The 21,729-nt window shown below is 45.3% G+C and overlaps 1 protein-coding gene across 1 annotated transcript in view; it reads right to left on the bottom strand.

Annotated features, from left to right (window-relative positions):
* LOC144689918 (FERM domain-containing protein 6) overlaps positions 1-11,216 on the bottom strand; it is a 64,004-nt gene extending 52,788 nt beyond the window's left edge. The window contains exon 1 of the mRNA XM_078557427.1: positions 11,118-11,216. The gene's annotated coding sequence lies outside the window, so the exon portion shown is untranslated. The remainder of the gene's footprint in view (positions 1-11,117) is intronic.
* Positions 11,217-21,729: the final 10,513 nt, after the last annotated feature.

Here is a 21,729-nt window from a genome sequence, read left to right as displayed (position 1 = left end):
GCCTCAATTATTTACTATCTATATTAATGACTAGGAGGAGGGGGCAGAGCGTAATGTATCCAAATTTGCTAATGATACAAAAATAGGTGGGAGGGCATGTTGTGATGAGGACATAAGGAATCTGCAAGGGGATATAGATAGGTTGAGTTGAGTGGGAAAAAACTTGGCAGATGGAGTTTAATGTAGGAAAGTGTGAGGTCATGCACTTTGGTAGGAAGAATCAAAAGGCAGACTATTATTTAAATAGAGAGAGACTCCAAAATAGTGCAACACAGAGGCATCTGGGTATTGTTGTGCATGAAACACAAAAGGTTAGCATGCAGGTGCAGCAAATAATTAAGAAGGCAAATGGAATTTTGGCCTGTATTGCTAGGGGGTTGGAGTTTAAAAATAGGGAAGTCTTGTTACAGCTGTACCGGGTGTTGGTAAGTCTGTACCTGGAGTAGTGTGTACAGTTTTGGTCCCCATATTTAAGAAAGGATATACTGGCATTGGAGACAGTTCAAAAGCGATTCACTCAGCCGATTCCTGGGATGAAGGGGTTGACTTATCAAGAACGGCTAAACAGGTTAGGCCTTTATTCATTAGTTTATAAGAGTGAAACGTACAAGATTCTGAGGGGGCTTGATAGGGTAGATGTTGAGAAGATGTTTCTATTAGTGGGGGAATCTCGAACCAGGGGACATAGCTACAGAATAAGGGGACACTCATTTAAAACTGAGATGCGAAGGAATTTCTTCTCTCAGAGAGTAGTGAATGTCTGGAATTCTCTACCCCAGAGAGTTGTGGAGGCCAGATCACTGAAAGTATTTAAAGAGGTGGAGGATAGATTTTTGAAATATCAGGGAATTGAGGGCTATGAGGACCTGTCATGAAAGGGGAGTTGAGGCCTGGGGCAGATTAGTCATGATTTTACTGAATGGAGGGGCAGGCTTGAGGGTCCCAATGGCCTATTCCTGCTCCTATTTCTTATGTTCTTATGTTTAGCTGAGTGCAAAGCTGCAATGGCATCAACTGAGGGGGTCTAGAACCAGGGGACACAGTCTCAGAATAAGGGGTAGGCCATTTAGGACTGAGATGAGGAGGAATTTCTTCACTCAGAGGGTGGTGAATCATCAGCATTCTCTACCCCAGAGGGCTGTGGAGGCTCAGTCATTAAATATGTTCAAGAGAGGTCGATTAATTTCTAGGTATTAAAATCATCAAGGGATATGGGGATAGTGGGGGAAAATGGCATTGAGATAGAAGATCAGCCATGATCTTGTTGAATGGTGGAGCAGGCTTGAGGGGGCCGAATGGCTTACTCTTGCTCCTATTTCCGATGTTCCTAACTGCTACACTGACTGCTATTCCTGAATGGATTAAAGAGGAGGTAAAAAAAATCTACAAAGATAAGAACATAAGAAATAGGAGCAGGAGTAGGCCATTCAGCCCCTCGAGCCTGCTCCGCCATTCAATAAGATCATGGCTGACCTGATTGTGGCCTTAACTCCATTTTCCTGCCTGTTCCCCCATAACCCTTGACTCCCTTGTCAATCAGGAATCTGTCTAACTCATCCTTGAATATGTTCAATGATCCAGCCTCCACTGCTTCTGGGGGAGAGAATTCCAAACGCTAACCACCCTCAGAAGAATTCCTCCTCATCTCTGACTTAAAACCCTTTTCTTGAAACTGTGCACCCTAGTTCTAGATTCCCCCGTAAGAGGAAACATCCTTAACATCATACAAGATCTGCAATACTGAAGAGATAAATGCAAACATTTGTTGGTCTAATTTTCTATTCAGTTTCAACAACCTTAAATAACTTAATATTATAATTCTCCATGCCTCGCCCCTCCCTATCTCTAACTTCCTACAGTCCTATCATCCTACAAGATCTCTGCGTTCATCCAATTCTGGCCTCTTGCACACTCCCCCATTTACATTGTTCTACCAATGGTTGCCATGGCTACAATTACCTGGACCTCAAACATTCAAAGTTCCTTCCATTAACCTTTCCATGTCCCTACCCATCTCTCTTCCTTTAAGATACTCTTTAAGGCCTATCTCTTTGAGCAAGCTTTTGGCCACCTGTCTAAATAAGTGGCTCAGTTTCAAATTCTAGCCGATTTTGCTCATGAGCAGTGTCTTAGATGCTAGAGACCGTGTTAAAGGCGCTATATAAATGCAACATGTTACTGTTGCTCAATAACAGAGTGTCAGTAGCAGGACAGACGGAGTAGTGGGTCAGGATGTTTGCTGTTGACCACTATGAGCGATCTAGTTTAGACAGAGCAGATGGAAATTCATCCACTAACACCTGTGTGAAGCGAGTTTGAACAATTTAAACCTAATCCCTACTTGGTTTGAGCCGATAGCACAAAATTGACACAATGAAAACTGCATTCAGAGAAGCCAATGTGTGTGGCAAATGGAAAATGCTACCCGAGTACATTGCTGAGTGCACTTCCAAGTTTCAGGCGAAGGGGTAGGTTGGTGTAGAGTAGAGAGGACTTTACTCTGCTTATAACTGTGTGAACTGAGTACTTGATATAGGCCCTCAAAATGAACGACTCACATTTTACAGTGTATCACCCCTCACTTTAATTCAAAATTTCACCTAAAATTTAAAACGCAACTGCACTCACTCAGTGGGATAATGTTACTGAGTGATACAAACAAGGAGGATTCAAGACAAATGCGCAGTGTGTGCTAAGTGAGCTACACTCCGCCAAGACAACATTAATGGTGTCAATGGAAACAGGGTAGAACACAAAGGATAGAAAAATAGAGTAACCGGAGTTCAACCCTGATGGCTACCTAGTGACCTTAGCTGGGTGTGTCTGCACCCGCAAGCATGTGCATATAGCTCTTGTATCCCATCAACAGTCATTGTTCAAACTCAAACACAAGAGAAGTGCACCAGTCACCCCCTTGGAACTGAATCTCAGCGTGAGTTAGCTTCAGGCAAGGAAGATTGGAGAATGTGAACAGCCCTCGAGTCAAATTAGGTTACACACTGAGCTGCTATTCTTTCCTTTCCTCAGCATATAGAAACCAGAAAAAAAAACCAGAAAGACAGCACTTTGGTATCCAGAATCAATAAGAAGTGTTCCCGACCAGCCTAAGCTATTACACCACTTTAAAAGTAGAGTCAAAAATATCTGTGCTCTCCAAAAGAAATAGGCTTCTTAACTTTGGTTTAGCGACACAACTTGATTTAGGTGGAAAATCAGAATTTAAAAGCAGTTTTTAGTTTTTAAACAAAATTTGTAGTCTGGCAAACAAGTGTTTGTATTCTGCCATTTCATGTAACCTATACCTAAGCATATCATAGAATCAGAAACTCAGACGGAGGCTATTTGGCCCATCGTGCCTGGTATTTGAGAGAACTATCCAATTAGTCCTACTCCTCTCCTATAGCCCTGTGAAGTTTTTCAAATGTGTATCGAATTCCCTTTTGAAAGTTACTGCTGAATTGGCTTTCACCATTGTTTCAGGCAGCATATTCCAGATCTTAACAACTCTCTGCTTTAAGAAATGCTCTGCAACCACTCCCCCACCTCTGGTTCTTTTGCCAGTCACCTTAACTCTGTACTCTAGTTACCAACCCTTCTGCCACTGGAAACAGATTCACCTTATTTATTCTATTCCAACCTCTTGTAATGTTTAAGCATCTCTGTAAATCTCCCCATAAAGCTTCACTGTTCTAAGGAGAACAATCCCAGTTTCTCTAATCTCTTCACATAATTAAAGTCCCTAAGCCCTGGATCCCTGATATATCCTCTGTACACTTCCTGAAGGGTGATCCCAGAATTCGATATAATGCTGTACTTAGGAGTAACCTCAAAAGTGACAGACCAGATTAAACAGTTCCATTTGCTAAATTGCACAAGTGTTCCAGACTAACACGTCAGCAGTGCCACCAGGGACCAGCTAACAAATCTGGGTATTCCTTTATCATTCAACATTGGATTACAGTATTAGGAATCTTAACAGGCACATGTTTCCCCCATGTTGTAAATCAAGGAACTCCTCTTGTGTTCCCTATGTCTTCTCATTACACGCTACAAATCAAAATTGTTTAAAAACTCAGACGTAAACCCCAATAAAGATTCACCATCTAACTATACTGTGAAATCAACACAAGCAGAGGCTGGCAAGAAAACTAACCACACGACAAACAGGCCTACATTGCAATCCAGCCACAAAGAATGGCTTTGTTACTGTTTGAGAATTTTTAATCAGACTAACAGGTTTCAGATATTCTTTTGATCATGGGCTGCAGAAAAATATGATTGCTATGCCATTGCTCGTCACTAAGTTGAGCATTACTGAAAAATCCTTAGACTCTTAAAATGCAACAAACACAATAGCAGAAAGCTCACTGCTTGCAAGAGCCAGCACAAATGTAAAGGTAGGAAAACCAGCAAATGCTGGAAATACTCAGCAGGTCTGGCAGTATCTGTGGAGAGAGAAACAGAGTTAACATTTCAGGCCGATGATCCTTCATCACTTCCGATCTATTTCGAGCATCTGCAGAACACAAGAGTTAGGAGGAGTAGGCCATTCAGCCCTGTGAGTCTGCTCCGCCATTTAATAAGATCATGGATGATCTGATTGTGGCCTCAACTCCACTTTCGTGTCTGCCCACCTCCACCACCACCACCCCCATGTCCCTTGAGTCCCTTGTCAGTCCCTTGTCAGTCAAAAATGTATCTAACTCAGCCTTGAATATATTCAATGACCCGGCCTCCACTGCTGTCTGGGGAATAGACTTCCATAGACTAATGATTCTCCAAGGGAAAAAAATTCTCCTCTTCTCGGTCTTAAATGGGAAACCCCTAATTTTCAAACTGTGTCCCCTAGTTCTAGTCTCTCCCCACAAGGGGAAACATCCTCTCAGCATCCAAACTGTCAAGTCCCTTCAAGATCTTATGTTTCAATAAGATCACTTCTCATTCTTCTAAATTCCAATGGATATCGGCCCAACCTGTCAAACCTTTCCTCATAAGATAATCTCTTCATCCCAGGAAGCATTCGGTTGTACCTTCTCTGAATTGCTTCTACTGCAATTATATCCTTTCTTAAGAAAGGAGGCCAAAACTGTACACAGTACGTCAGATGCGTACTGGCAATGTACAGCTGCGGCAACACTTCTCTACTTTTATACTCAATTCCCATGGCAATAAACAGCAACATTCCATTTGCCTTCCTAATCGCTGGCTGCACCTGCATACCAACCATCTGTGATTCATGTACCAGGACACCCAGATCCCTCTGTACCGTAGAGTTCTGCAGTCTATCTCCATTCAAATAACACACTGCTTTTCTATTCTTCCTGCCAAAGTGGACACATTCACTTTTTCCCACATTATACTCCATCTGACAAAGTTTTGTCCACTCACTTGACCTATCTAAATCCCTTTGTGGATTCTTATGCCCTCTTCACAACTTACTTTCCTACATATCTTTGTGTCATTAACAAATTTAGCAACCATACATTTGGCCCCTTCATCCAAGTCATTTATGTAAATTGTAAGTTTTTGAGCACTGATCTCCGTGGCACTCCACTCGTCACATCTTGCCAACCCAAAGATGACCCATTTATCCCTACTCTCTACTTCTAGTTAGCCAGCCAATCTCCAATCCATGCTAATGTGTTAGCCCTACAGCATGAGCTCTTATTTTGTGCAGAAGCCTTTGATGTGGCACCTTGTCAAATGTCTTTTAAAAATCTAAGTACACCACACCTACAGGTTCCCTTTTATCCACAATATTTGTTGCTTCCTCAAAGAACACTAATAAATTAGTCAAGCACAATTTCCCTTTCACAAAACTATGTTGACTCTGCCTGATTGTATGATGATCTGATAAATGCCCTGCTATTACCTCTTTAATAATGGATTCTACCATTTTCCCTATAACAGTTGATAGGCTAACTGGCCTATAGTTTCCTGTTTTCTGTCTCCCCTTCTTGATTAAAGTTGTTGCAATAACAATTTTCCAACCCCCTGGGACCTTTCCAGAATCTAGGGAATTTTGGAAGGCCACAACCAATACATCTATTATTCCTGCAGCCACTTCTTCTGAGACCCTGGGATCGGGTCTAGGGGACTTGTCAGCCTTTCGTTCTAATAGTTTCCCCTTTATCCCTACTCTCCAACCAATATCCAGCTCATGTTTTAAGGGGTTGCGAATGGTGAAGCGTGCTGGAGTTGGCCACATGCTGAGACAGAAAAAATTGATAAGAACTGGGGACAGAACATTTTAAAATATTCAGTACTGGGAAGCTAGAGAATGGGAAACTTCTGCAAGCAGGCAGCAGTTTTGCAGATAGGATTGCGGGGAGAGGAGGAAGTTGCATGGAGATTTAAAGTGTCAATCAGGGTTCTGGAATCTGTTGGGTAGAGGAAAGGGAGCTAAGGATTGCACACAATGTAGTCGGCAACTGGGAATCTGCCAGGGGTGGGGGTTGGGTAGATTAGGTGGGGTGCAGGGGAGAGAAAGAGGGCTAAACGTTTTAAAGAATAGGCTGGGATGAACGGCAGTGGTTCAGAAGAACCGGTAGCTGAGAATTTTGAGAGGGCGGCACCAGGAAAGCCAGAGGACCCAAGGCTTCGGGCATGAATATGAACGGGCCCAGAAAAGCAGACTGAAGGAGAAAGAAACTGAACTAACTAACCAAGCAGATAGGCAGGCAGCCAAAAGAGAGTCAGCCGTTCAGTGATGCGATAGAGAGCCTGTATGGTGCCATAAGATGGGGGCTGCAGAAAACTGTGCAATGACAGACAAGTGTGTACACAGGGAATGGCGTTTGTCAATGCTGGCATTAGGAAATATTAATCAAAAAACACAACACAAAAAGTTGTTCTGGAAGTGCATGTACATACAGTACCTTTCATAGCAGATGATGTAAAAATGACGAAACCAGGCACAGAGTGACTAGCTTGCTTGTGGCTAATAAGAAAATTATAAATACTGGTTATCTGAAATAAATACATAAAATGCTAAAAGAAAAACACAGCCGATCAGTCAGTATCTGGAAATAAATCCTGTTGAGACAAAAGGCATGGTCCAAAACCTTAATATGCCTTTTCTCCCCACAGGTGCTGAAGGACCTGTAACTCATGTCCTGCATCCTCTACTTTTATTTCTGCTTGTGTTTGACATGTTCAATAGTTTCAGTAACAATTTTAAAGGCACAATCCTGCTCAGCTCCAGTATTACCAGAAGAAATCACCAATAATAATTTTACCTCAAATGTCACATTACACCAAAGTAAATCAAGATCCAGCATGTGGGAAATTAAAGTGCCGTTGTGATGCCAGGTACATCCCAGTGATTGGCTGGTCAAATCAAACAACATGTTTTTTTGGTTGTTTGTAATAGGCAGAGTATAGACGGCACTCAACCATCCTGCGCTTGCAAAACCCAAAACAAAACATCTACTGTTAGATGTGATTCTGCATTTGGGCAGCACTTGCTGAACAATCCTAAGTGCGCTAATAGCGACACTAACAACCAATTTAAGATAATCAGTCGAGCTCGTAATGTGGCTCATTTACGCTTACTAGAAGTGGCATACATTCATATGCAGGAACCCTTTCTCTGCAAATGAAAGGAATATATTCAAGCCTTCCACCTTTTTTGAATTACCCAGGAGCTTAGAGAGCCTATAATTCCCCATGGCTTTCTCCATGGCAACATCTCGGCCAATCAAAGTCGACTTGCCAACCAATCAGCACCTTTTCTCTTGTCCTATAAATTTTTGTGATCGTTTGAAATTTGACATTCTTGTGTTTGTCCTGATGAGTGCAAGATGAAAAGCTTCAGCAACCTGCCTCTCCTTTCAGCAATATTCAAGAAATTAAAGTGTACTCATCAGCATCTCAGTTTAAGAGATTTGTAACTTCACCATCAGGGCCGTATATAAGGTAACATGCAGAGTATTTCCTCATACCTCTAACCTCTGATCTTTGCCCCAACAACCTGAGTCAAGAAGGCATGTTAGTGTCAGGAGCACACAAAGCTTACACTACTGATATCAATAACCATCATACAAACACGATGATTTTAAAAGAGAAAGCATGGGTAACTTGTCCCACTACCACCTTTGCATCTACCAGAATGTTAGCACTAGGATTTCAGTAGAGCATTTGAAATCAGACATATAACACTTCTGCTTTTATTTTGCTTTAAGCTTGGTAAACTTCATATTAGTGGATGGTTTTGAAATGTCCATTTGAACCAGAGGGACGGGGAGAAGGGGGCGCAAAACACACATCAGTAAAATTCGAAAGTTTGTCCTGCCAGAATGTTGTATCTGGGGGCGAGAATACCGCGGCACTATACAAATGCAAGTTTCTCTTCTTTTTTAAAGACCCCTATCATTACTACTGTAATTTACTTTTCCAACTAAAGTGGTCTCAGTCTTTCAAGTGACAACATTTCTTGGGATAAGAGTTGATAGATGTGGGTTTCTTTCCAATATCTTTTCCAACGATCCATTCTGCATGTCCAAGCTTAAACAGTGTTAATGGGGTCTTTGACTAAAGCAGCAGAAGGGGTGAATCATAACCAAGCTTCATCCTGTCCTCACACAATGCATAAACACTGTGGCTACAAGAGCAGGTCCGAGGCTGGGAATTCTGTGGAGAGTAACTCACCTCCTGACTCCCCAAAGCCTGTCCACCATCTACAAGGCACAAAACAGGATTGTGATGGAATACTCCCCACTTGCCTAGATGAGTGCAGCTCCAACAACTCTTAAGAAGCTCGACACCATCCAGGACAAAGCAGCCCGCCTATTTGACACCCCATCCACTACCTCCATGCACAGTGGCAGCAGTGTGATTCATCTACAGGATGCACTGCAGCAATTCACCAAGGCTCCTTCGACAGCACCTTCCAAACCCATGACCTCTACCACCTAGAAGGACATGGGCAGCAGACGAAGGGGAACACCACCAACTGCAAGTTTCCCTCCAAGTCACATGCCATCCTGACTTGGAAATATATCGCCTTCCTTCACTGCTGCTGGGTTAAAATCCTGGAACTCCCTCCCTTACAGCACTGTGAGTGTACCTACACTACATGGACTGCAGCAGTTCAAGAAGGCAGTTTACCACCACCTTCTCAAGAGCAATTAGGGATGGGAAATTAAAATGCTGGCTTAGCGAGCGACACCCACAACCCGTGAAAGAATAAAGAAAAAAATTGCCATTGGTACCAAGCAGACACCAAATCAGAAAGTATATGTGGTAAACTTGAACTCATCCAAAACTCTGCTGCCTATATACCAACTTACACAAAGTCCCATCCACCCATCGTCTCTGTGCTCACTGACCTATAATAACCAATCCCTCAAATTCAAAATTTGCACTCTGGTGTGGAAACCCCTCCACGGATTCACTCCTCCCCAAGTCTTGTAACCTCCTCAAGACCTACAGCCCTCCAAGAATTCTGCATTCCTCCCAGTTTCAGCCTCTGGTCCATCTCACACTTGCTTTACCCCATCATTAGCGACTGTACCTTCAGATGTCTAGGCCCTAAATTCTGGGTTACCCTCTCTTAATCTTTCCACCTCTCTCCTCCTTTAAGGCACTATTGAAAACTTTCACCAAGCATTTGGTCACCCATCCCATTTTCTCCTTCTTTGGCTCTGCATAATTTTTTTTTTGCCTGATTACACTCTTGCAAAGCATCTTGAGACGTTTTACTCTGTTAAAGGTGCTATATAAATGCATGTTATTGTTGTTTGAATATTTCTTGCTCCTCTCCCACCAGATTAGCAATAGACCATTGAATAGGGAGCTTGTCAACCTTCCCACAACTTATTCTTCCAGATGCAACACTTTATACTGGGTGCCTCATATTTTTTTGAAACTGTGGTTGTGTCTGGGGACACATCTAAGGACATTATTTTTAAAGACATACATGAAACCTTCTACAAATTTATTTAAATTAAAAAAAGAAAATTTAGCTTTAAGCAGAGTGAACATTTCAATGACCAGCTCTTTACCTTGTCGAACATACATAGGACGAGAAACAATCTACATACAAGGCGAAAATGCCCCACGTCAACGTTACAAAAAAAAAGAGACCCTTTCCCTGTTTAAAACGGCGCGGAGCTTCTTGGTGGAAAAAGTCGTGAAAAGTGACGTTACTTCGCCGGAGTGCGGTTTACGCTCAGCAACGAAATTTGCGGCCAAGTAACGCCTGGGCTCACTCGGGGTATTTCCCAGCCTATGTCAACCAATGACGTATCGCAATGCGATTGAAACTCTTTCGAGTTACCAACAGTCACAGATTGCAACTTCTTTCGAGTACAATCACAGTTCTTGGTTTTCCAGGAGTGGGACATGAACCCACAACCCTCTGATTCAAAGGCGAGGGTGCTATGAACTGAGCCACAGCTAACACCTCAGCAATGCGATTGAAGCTGTTCAAACAATCGAGCCTCAATATTTGCACACGCCCACTAAACCTCTCAAAGCGCACGATGTTTGAGTGGAGCATTGTTGTCAAGTGACTTGCGTTAGCAAATTCGTTCCCTGTCCCGGGGCAAATTAAGTTCTCAGTCCCGGGGCAAATTAAGTTCTCAGTCCCGGGGCAAATTAAGTTCTCATGTGGCCAAAGGGAAACATCAGAGGCTTCGCCACAACAGCAACAACCTTAAAGCATAAAAGTGGTCAATCTATCTCTCCGTTCCAAATAGGTGGAAAGATCATTTTGAAATAACCTTTCTAAATAACCTACGTGAATCCGAGTGGAAGCGAATGCCGCTAGTGTTTTTGTCTTTCTCTTTCGTACATGAGACAGATTGTATCAAAAACCGAAACTTCTCCCCCAATCCTGTGGTACTATTTTTGTCAAAATAGTCATTCAACGATTTAGTCCCTCGGTTACTAGAGATTATTTTGCTAATAAGAAGACAGATGTTTCTCGATAGTGTGAGGAAATGTTCTTCACTATGAAGGGTTTTTTTTTAAAAGATTTTTTTTTAGGTCTCTTTTTTTTCTAGAGTTTGAATCGCTGGAAAGTTCTATCGGATAAAATGGATCATTTACCAAAATAACAAAGGCCCACAGCGACTAAACTGTTCAGTGATACAGAGTGACTATCGACAACATACCGAGTGACGAAGGACGCGTCAGGAGACGTGTCCCTCACTGTAACTATCCTCCCCTTTTTTGGCAGCTCAGGGAGAAAGATGAACAAGCTCGCAAGTGGAATTTACACTTCCCTCCGACACCCAGACAGATTCCTCACCGCCCGTGCCACCCCTTCAACTTTCACCTGCTGTTTTTGGTTTTTAAAATATTCAGATCAACGCCCGACAAACTAAGACACTCCAAACAATATTGATCACAACCCGTGAATCATGACCACCCCACCCCACCCCCACCCCCGGACTCTCCCAAAATCTAAAAGCCAACCGGCAGTTCAACTCTGAAGAGGGGTACGACGGCCAAGTTCATCGTAACTCTTTCGAGTTATCAACAGTCACAGATTGTAACTCTTTCGAGTACATTCACAGTTCTTGGGTTTCCGGGAGTGGGACATGAACCCACAACCCTCTGACTCAAAGGCGAGGGTGCTACGAACTGAGCCACAGCTGACACCTCAGCAAGTCATCTGCTTCATGGAAGCTTCAGTCTGTTTACATGCAGGATTGAAACGAAAAGGGAGCCTTTCAGAACGTACATTAAATAGCAACTTTTGTTATTGTGGCAGCTCAGCATTGATACAACAGCGACCCGTGCGCGCCCCAAAAGCATCGCATTTTTGTTTTTAAAAATTAAAACAACGCTTAAACCATAATAATTGAGACTCACTGCATATTGCCAGCAGAATACGTGGGATGGCGGGGTGAGTCCAGACCGTGAAGCCTGTGCTAACTGCAGATCTGTAAAGCGAGCGAGCGAGCTCAGGGCAGGCAACAGGTTTGACATGCACAGCGCCCGCCACTGCCGACTCCACCACTCTCCCAAACAGGGGGGACACTCGCCTCCCACACACCGGGAGCTCCGGAGGAGGTGAAGCTGAGACCGTTCGCTGCCCCCGCTTCTCCACCCCCCCCCCCCACCCCGTTCCCAATCGCCAAGGCTTCCTCGTCACCTCCAGTTAAGTATGGGTGATGATCACCACCCCCACCCCCACCCTCCCTTCCCTTCCAGGGGGCGGCAGTGACAACTGTCTTCACTGTGTCGAGTAGTGGGTAAGTGTGTGAGTCACGGAGTAAACACTTTAGGTGCTTGTGAATGCACTGCAGCGATGTCAGTGTCTGGATTTGAGCGCCTTTACAAACGTAAACAGGCGAGACATTTACACACACACACATGCACCGATGAAAGATTATAAAGCTTGTTCACTCACAGAAATGGCTGCAAAATAAAAGAACCTCCCCCGACAACGGCCCTGAGCTGAGCGAGTTTCCTGACACAATGTTGCCCGGACTGGGATCCCCCGGGCCGCAATGTTGCAACATTATCAGTGAATGGGACGCAAAGGTGGATGAGCCTTTCCGTGGGGCGCGCGCAGGCTGGGTGGTCGCGAGCGCGCTTTTACAGCGGGCGCGTTCGCGATGCGCGTGCTCGCGGGGGGGGTGTGGGGTGGCCCACTGCTCTCTCTCTCACACACACACACACACACACACAGACGATGAGACAAGGGCAGAAAGCCTCATTGCTGTCAACATCCTGCAAGGATAACCAGCAATTTTAAAAAATAAACTTAGGAACCCCCCCCCCCTCCCCCACCTCTCCTGGATTCCCCTTGAGCTGATCATCTTCAAGATTATAAGGATTAAGCTGTGAGGTGGATTTTGCAGTTGAAAGTGAGCTTGTATTCTTAACCCCCACCCCTCCTCAGTTCCTTTGGGGGGGAGTTGGGGGTTGGGGGGTCGGTGTCCCATAGGGGACAGCAAACCTCTGTGAGTGCCTCTCAAATAGGGTCTGAAATAAAACAGTAGGTGGACATGTAAGTTTGCCAAATGGCACAACGTGTGGGGTGTCTAGAACATCACCAGGCCTGGCAAGCCATCAAAGTATACCCTTTCACCGCAAAAAAACAACATGAATTAGCTGATGGAGATGCTCTGCATTCTGTCATGACAGCTGCTAGATGTTGGAGTTTGGGTTTGAGAAGCCGTTTCTAAGGCTTCATGCCTGGATTAAATCGAAGAGGGGCACAAATGCTTGGCCTCTCCAGCTCGTCATGGGCAAAGTGGGGGTTCGTGCCAGGAAAATGGTGCCAAGAGGTTCACAGGCTGAGCTTGTGCTGCTCACTGACCAGAACATGCGGTGGGCGCATACACTGTTCACAGCGTCAAAACATGGGGCCTGGTGAGAACTGATAACCACCCACCCCCCCACCCTTGGCCAGAAGATACTATGGCTCACTTTCTTCAAAGATAATAATGTACCTATAAGAACGGAATCGATCATCCGCCGTATACAATCCATGAATCACTGCTGCTACCAGGTTGTCCAAAGTTTTCAGCTCAGACCCTTTCCTTACATCATAAACTTACGAGCCTATGGGCCAACTGAGAAGTGCTTTTTATCTAGTCAAGCAGCAGGAAGCTCACCAGCACTCAGCTCTGCGTTGTTTTACCCAATCAAATCCTTACAGTACTTTTGCTTTAGGGTCCCTCTGCTTGCACCGAAGTTTCCTTTCGCCTTGTCAAAGTGGAATGTTCCCCTGCTGGCAGAGTGCGTGCACTTCATATCAGATAACTGAAACTGCTTAGGCAGGCTAGTTCAGTTTGCAGAGTCTTGCACTGTGCATATGCTTGAGGTAGATTTTTCTGTGTTTTTGCATCCAGAGTCATTCATAATTCATAAACCAAATCCCTGGCATAAATGATCAGGCAAACCCAAAGTTTAGGTATAGCCGTGTTACTCATGTGTATCCTTTTATTCTTTTCATGGGTTGTGGGCATCACTGGCAAGGCCAGCATTTGCTGCCATAATTGCCCCTTGAACGGAGTGGTTTGCTGGGCCATTTCAGAGGGCACTTAAAAGTCAACCACATTGTTGTGGATCTGGAGTCACATGTAGGCCAGACCAGGTAAGGACAGCAGATTTCCTTCTCTAAAGGGCATTAGTGAACCAGCTGGGTTTTTTTTGCAAAAAATCAGAGATAGTTGTTATGGTCACCATTACTGAGGTTGCCTTTATATTCCAGATTAATTAATTGAATTTAAATTCTACCAGCTGCCATGGTGGGATTTGAACCCATGTCCCTCCAGCATTAGCCTGGGCTGCTAGATTACTAGTCCAGTGACATTGCTCACAGCACCTTCATCCCCACCACTATACCTGCATTTCCTCATTGTTTTATGTCTATCAATCCCTGCTCCCATTTGCACCTCGGTTTATTATATTGGCACCATCCCTTGAGTGAAGAGTTTCCTGCGATTACACTGATTCAAAACAGGTATAAAATTAAGCCTGAGAATTTTTGGTGCAGTAGGAAGACAGAGTCAATTTTCTGATGTTTTACTGTGTTTTTTCACCCTCACTGAACCGTAATTTCTGTTTTTTTATGACATCAGTAAAAGTCACATTAAAAATGGGAAAGCTTCCACGATTGCTTGTTGAGGTAGATTGCTTGTTTCCACCTTGGGTACGGTCAGCAATTCCAGTGAAAATTGGGCCATTTTGAAAAGTGTTATCTTCTCCCTGAGTTTTCACTCAAAACGTCTGCCTTATAAACTATTAGCTACTCATTCAATGATGAGAATGTGGAACTCAACCACCTGGAGTAGCTGAGCCAAGTAGTATGAATGCCTTTAAGGGGAAGCATATGAGGGAGAAGGGAATTGATTCAATACTGGGATAGATTCAGATATAGAAGGATCACGAAATATTACATTTGCCATAACCAATGCTATGAGTTTTAAAATAAATCACTTTAAAAAATATTCCTTAATATATTTAAGAATGGTAACTTGGAAAAATTTGATGACTACAGCTGAGCTGAAAATTGGTTTGCCACAAAACATAAGCATTTTGTACCATAGGGTCAATCCAACACCTATAAGTAACTTTAAATGACTTTTAGAGAAAATGCAAAACTATCATTTAGTTAGCTTGTAGTAGTTAGTACCTTGATAGGTTTGAAAAAAATCACTCAAGACTTGTCAAAAAGTACCTGTTGGTGTCCATGTGTGCAAAAAATACAGCTTAATCTTTGGAACTGCCTGACAATTGTTTGTGCGATTAGTGTAAACTGTTTGTTAATGAGATTAGCAGTAAATTTAGGCACAAAATGTCATTGGCAAATGAGCACACAAATAGGCATAATTTCAAGTGTATCTTCCCAATTGTGACCCCTCAAATAATTCTGTATCTGTGTCAATAATTCCACTGACCAGAAGGCACACAATCAAGATTGGATTTCTTTTCCCTTTGTTACATGTAAACATGTGATTCCTCCTCAGACCATGCCCCAAGAGGACATAGGTGACCATGGGCGTCCATCAGATTGGTCCATGATTATGCTTGGGCAAAGTTACTGCCCATTGCCTTCTGTAGTATAGCTGACCAGGAAACTCTCCCACTCTTACTGCCTGCCATCAGGCATATTGGAAGGATTTACAGGTTGATAATCAAACTGTTTGACCATGTTATGAACGCATCTTCCATGGCTTGAAGTGGGATTTGAACCTGGCGCTTCTGGCCCAGAGATAATGACACTACCCACTGTGCTACATGGCCTCCTAGCATGGGGTGACATTTTAATTTGAATTGTTCGCCATACTGCCTGAGCTATAAAGACTTTTGAATGTTATTTTCCTGTGGAAAAAGCAAAATGGGATATTAGGTTGGGCACTTTATGATTATCTTAACATTCCATTAAATTAATCTTGTCAGTCATCTCTAAGTAGACTGATGACATTGCATGACTCAGATTTCCAGAGATATTTAGTGACTGCTGGAATCACGTTATCAAATGATTATGAAAAAAATGTAATTGAGTTGGATATAATATTAGAATGTGAAGGTGATACTAAGATATCCGCTATCTACAGGTCTGGGTGAAACTGAAGGGTATCTAAGTAGAGCCTTAAATCCAATTTCACCTCCATTAAAAGAACCAACAATGATTCAACTATGACCACATTCATTCTAAGTAGGTAAGGTAGTCAACTGCTATTGAATCATGGAGTTTTACAGCGCAGATGAATATGGTATATTGCTGAGAAAAGTTCAACGTAGGAACAGGTGTAGTTTATTCAGCCTCTCAGGCCGATTCTGCCACCGTTCAATCAGATCGTGGCTGAGCTGTTGTTCACAGGTTTAAGTGTAGGAAATTTTACACTTAACTCCCAAGAATGCACAGTGTAAAATCAATAAAAATTGGCCAAGCTCACAGACTTGCGCAGGAAATTAAAATGAAACCACAGCAGACAATAAAACGTTTAGTGCTTTTTACCTGTGAGGTTATTTTATCTAAGTTTACATGCTGCTTTATTAAGTTGTATTTTTACGTGGTGGCACTGTTTAACTTAAGATTAAAATGCATTGCACAACTCGATTGGAATGTTGGCATGTGCCATGACTAATTGTAGTGTCACACTTCATTTTGAAATCCACAGTCGAGCCTGTGTATTTGTTTGCTAACTATTAACCTTTTCAAGGACACAAATGTATTTCTGGGTTTGACTGAAATGCCCTCTGAACAGGGGCACATTAACTTAGAAAAGGGAAGGGAAGGGTGCAAAATTGACCAGGGAAAATCTAAATTTGGATGGTACTTGTTGCTCCCAGCTCCCAGCCATATTGATTAACGTTTCATCAGCAGAGGAATTTGAATGCTGTATTGGGTCACATGCCCATCAGTCATTGTGCTTGGCTGTGCCTTCCCCTGGAGCATTCTTCAAGCTGGGTTGAGCAGTAATGAGAGTTTCTGCAAGAGGGCAACTTTAATTCTTACAGTGGGAAGTGTCAGTGTTACCTGCTGTGAAGTAAAATTGCCACGTTTTGCAGTAACCTCCTATGGATCCCGATTGGATGTGGCCGTGGAGTGGTCACTCTGGCTGCTTTGGCTCTCGTCCGCAGTCCTGTCCACACTCAGGCGGCTCTGGAATGGGAGCACACAGTGTCTGCTGGTACACTTAAGCCCATCCACAACCATGAGCAGCGCAAGACCTAGAATGTGCGCTGAACATGGACGATAATATTATTTATGAATTCAATGTTTCCTTTTTTTTATGGCTTAGTTCTTTATTAGTTGTGCCCCTCTGAAAGGAAGGGGTGTTTTTGTTTGATAACACCGCAGCAACCCAGTGTTTTTTTTTTTAGTTTCATTAATAAAAGGCCACACGGTTTTACAACCTGAATCTTGGGTTTATTGTCACCCATGGGTCAGATGTCCTCCAACTCACTAGGAGTAATCATTCTGCATTTCTCCAGTGCATTTGTCTGTGTTCTTACAAACACTGGGGAGAAAACAAATCTAAAATGTTCAATTCAATGTCAAATCTAATAGATGCCCCATGAGCTACAGTTTAATTGGGGTCTCAGACTTTGTCACCTCCCAGAATGAACGATCCACAGTCACATCAGGAAAATGCAACAAAGCCCTGCTCTTATTTGTAACTAGCCCACATACTTTTTAACCTAGGTGTTTTTTTTTGTTCAGTGTTTTCTGACTTCTTATGTGTATTTTTGTGATCAGCAAGATGATTAAGCTGAAGGCCAAGGCCGGAATTTTCCATCCCTGTTGGCATCGAGTGTCATGGCAGGTGTGAGCGGACAATATGGCGAGAAGGCCAAAAATCCATTCCATGCCATTATGAAGCCAGTTTACAATCGTCCGCTCCACTCGTCAAAGGCAGGCTGCGTTTCCCGGCTCTACGTGTTGGGAACATCTGCATACATAATAAGCCCTGCTCGCCGGAATCATCCCCTGACACTGGATTATCTGGGCACGTCGGTGTGATCGGACACTGGCATGTTTCACAACAGCATTTAAAAGGCGTGTACCTGGCGAGCTGAACATCGAGGGGAACTCGGAGGTGAGTGCACATTAACATTGTGCAGCGTTCGGGAGGGTCACCCGTTCAACTTCAAGGAAGAGGTGTCGCGCATGCAGCGTGGGCACAGGCAAGTCGCCTCTTCCAGGCTGGCTGACAATGCAGTGCCAGGGCAAAGGCTGCACTGCGCTTGGGTCGAGTTGCTGGGGGGGGGGCAAGGCAGCACAGTCTGATGGTAATGCAGAAGCACAGGCGGGGTGGGTGGGGGGGTGGGGTGGGGTGGGAAGGAAGCGGACACGCATTAGGGAAACCTTGTGTAAAGTGAGCATTCCTCTGCAGCTGAGACAGTTCAGGTGCAGCCACACTGTCATGCGTGGAGTTGGGCCTCTAGCTTATCTGCGCACTCAAGCAACGCAGAGGCATGAACGTGCCACCAAATGCTCCAGAGCTTTTCACCCCTCGGGCACAGACTGCAAACTAATGAGTGTTTTAGTGGACTGCAGAACAGTTGGACGACTGCGCATGTTGTACAATCTCCTTGTGAAAGCTGGCCATGGAGCTGTCACCGGTGGAGGCGCTCATAGCCCCTTGCAACGTCTCTATTCAGTTTTGGACCAGTCTCCCTCATGATTCAAGCTAACAGTGCAGCCTTGCGGTGCGGGTTAGGAGAATGCTTGTGCCTGAGCTGAGAGCACAGCATGCAGTCTGATGGGCAAAGCTGTCACCAATCGATCAGGTGGAGTGAGATGGAGGTGGGTGGGGTTTCAGGCAACCATGCAGCGCACCAAATCCTGGCCATCCAAGCGGTGGCCAGCACTCTCCAGCATGCATTAAGGGACCTTCAGACTTAACCAAGAGAGGTTCTTACTACACTCAAGCTAACTCATGCATCTCACTCTTACATCCTGCAGGAGGAGTACATCAGGAGCATGGAGCCTGGTGATCTCCCTGTATACCTCATGGCTCAGAGGGAATGAAGACAAAGGAGAAGAGAGCGAAGGAGGCACTTGGCTGGGCAGAGGGAGGAGCAGCATCCTCAAGAAGAAGGAGCAGCTGGGGCTCCTGTGCATGTTGCTGAAAAGCCACAGTGAGTCATCGCTGATTGGCACCTAGCTAGATCCAGGGTCTAGAGACAGCACTTGTCTTTCATGCAGATGACCAAGAACCAGTGTCACGGAACACTGCGCATGTCCAGGGAACTGGTCAGTCACATCTGCCACCCGCTGCAGGATTTGGTGCCAGGGGGTCATGGAGGGCATCCACTGCCAGTGACCATGAAAGTAACTGCAGCACTCAATTTTCATGCCAGTGGCTCATTTCAGGCCTTCACAGGTGATCTCTGCAGGATCTCGCAAGTCTCCACATACAAATGCATCCAGGAGGTCACGGATGCTATATTCGCGATGGCACAGAACTTTGTGCATTTCACCCGGGATCAGGAAAGCCACGAAGCAAGAGCACTGGGATTTGTGCAGATCTCAGGTTTCCACGGGTGCAGGGTGCCATCGACTGCACTCACGTGGCACTTAGATCTCCGTGGCAACAAACGGTCAACTACATCAACCGTAAGAGCTTCCACTCGCTGAATGTGCAGCTGGTGTGCGACCACAACAAACACATCCTGCAGGTCTGCGCAAGGTTCCCAGGGAGTGTCCACGACTCCTACATTCTCAGTCGGTCTCAGATGCCTGACGTCTTCCAGGGCCCACAGAAGCTGCAGGGATGGCTCCTTGGGGACAAGGGCTACTCGCAGAGGACGTGGCTGATGACATCCGTGCGGTGGCCTCAGACTGCAGCAGAGCGACGCTATAAAGAGGCTCAGGCTGCAACTCACAATTTGGTGGAGCAGGCCATTGGGATGTTGAAAATGAGGTTCCAGTGCCTGGACCGGTCTGGAGGAGCCCTGCAATACAGTCCATAAAGGGTGTGGCGAATCGTCGCCCCCTGCTGTGCCCTTCACAAATTGGCACTGCAATGGGGAGAGGAGCCTGGCTGAGGAGGAGATGGAGGAGCTGCATGTCTCCTCCGATGAGGAGGATGTTGACGGGGATGAGGGTGATGAGGCCTCTCACACAGGCCAGGTGAGGCAGGAGTGCTTGGGAGACCCTCATAGCTGATGGAGGATAGATTCATGGAGGATGATGACAACATGCAGTGAGGCATCACCATAGATCCTCACATTGCACCTGTGAATGTCTGACTCCTGTCTGGCTGATGGCAGCGCACATACCCTCTGTGAGAAGGCTCCTGTCATGGAGAAGCGGCAGATGCCCATAGACCCTACATTCCAGGAGGATGATGACGAAATGCAGTGGGGACACTCCATAGATTCTCACATAGCTTATGTGAATGTCTGACTCCTGTCTGGCTGGTGGCAGCTCACTTGCGCTCTGTGAACAGGGTCACATCATGGAGATGCAGCGGGGAAACTAACTTCTCCTGATCCTCTGACATCCTTCATGAGCTGAACCCTTCAGGATCACACTGTCACCGGACACAGATGCTGATGGGGTGGAGGTGCCAGCCACACCTTAAAGGTGCTGGGAGCACACTGAGAGAATGACAGAACTCAGTGCCACTGGCCCAGGACATTCTGGCAGCAATGATAAGGCCCATTGAGCTGCAGGTATGACTGATGTGACCAGTGACTGTGAAGGCACAGCATCAGTGTGCTAGGAATGTTGCATAAAGCACAGGGAAGAGGCCCTGGACTGAGACACCTGCCTTTATCTTGTGCAGGGACCAAGATTTCATAACTGATTGACATGAACACTGCTCACCAGAACAAGAAGCTGTAGGCAAGGAGACATTCTTGGGAGTTTATTTACACAAGCGAACAGTATGTACAAGTGATTAACACCCGTGCCCAGGCTGTACAACTACATCTTTACCTTCCTAACCCTGCCGCTATGTCTTGGTGCTCCCCCAACATCGACAGCAGAGGTGGAGGCAGTCTGCTGACTGCTACGCACTGCCTGTGGTGACCTTGACAAGCGTCCCCTGGAGGGATGAGACCTGGAGGCCTGTGGCCTGCTTTCAGGATCCTGCTGTGTAGCAGTAGCACTCTCCTCAGCCTGTGGAGCTGGAGCTGCTGGGGTCACAGGAAGAGAGGATTCGAATGGGCCGGACACTCCTGGAGTTGCCTGGCCGATGGCCCTGGGGTGTGCACCTGCTGATCCTCCCCACTATGGGTGCCTGAGGGCCCCGGTTGACTCCTTCAGGAGAAGGGGTAGCCGGAGTGAGATCGAGCTGCCTCGCACCCTTCTTGCGTTGACACTGTTGGAGGCCAACTATGGCATCGGCGATGGAGTTCAGCCCATGCAGCAGTGCAGGGCCAATGTCCTACCAGTGTTGACCTCAGTGCGTTGCAATGCCGGCACTTTCACCTCAGAGTGAAGGCGGATGGACTCCTCCATCGTGTCTTGCAATCTGAGGAATGCAGCGGACATCCCTTCCTGATGTTCCTGAGCTTGCCTTTGTAGCTCCAGCAACTGTGACATGACCGAGTCCAGAGGCTCATCATTTGACTTGGACTCAGCAAATTTCTTGCCTCCAGCAGTCATCCGAGTGCTGGACACCTGGGAAGTCCCTGCCACTGCCTGCTGTGGATCAGACAGTGCAGTGTGCTCTCCAAACTGTGTCTCCAACGCTACTATGGAACTAGTTCCCACCGAGCTGTGTGTCTCTGCACTGGTGGAGGTGTGGGTGAGCGCTGTGACGAGTCTTCAATGAGGGTATCATCAGATTCTTCTTCCCAGGT

Source organism: Cetorhinus maximus, chromosome 14 (genome assembly GCF_964194155.1).
Source record: "Cetorhinus maximus chromosome 14, sCetMax3.hap1.1, whole genome shotgun sequence".
Taxonomy (NCBI): Eukaryota; Metazoa; Chordata; class Chondrichthyes; order Lamniformes; family Cetorhinidae; genus Cetorhinus; species Cetorhinus maximus.
Note: the sequence above shows the minus strand (reverse complement) of the source record. Positions and strands in the feature narration are given on the sequence as shown.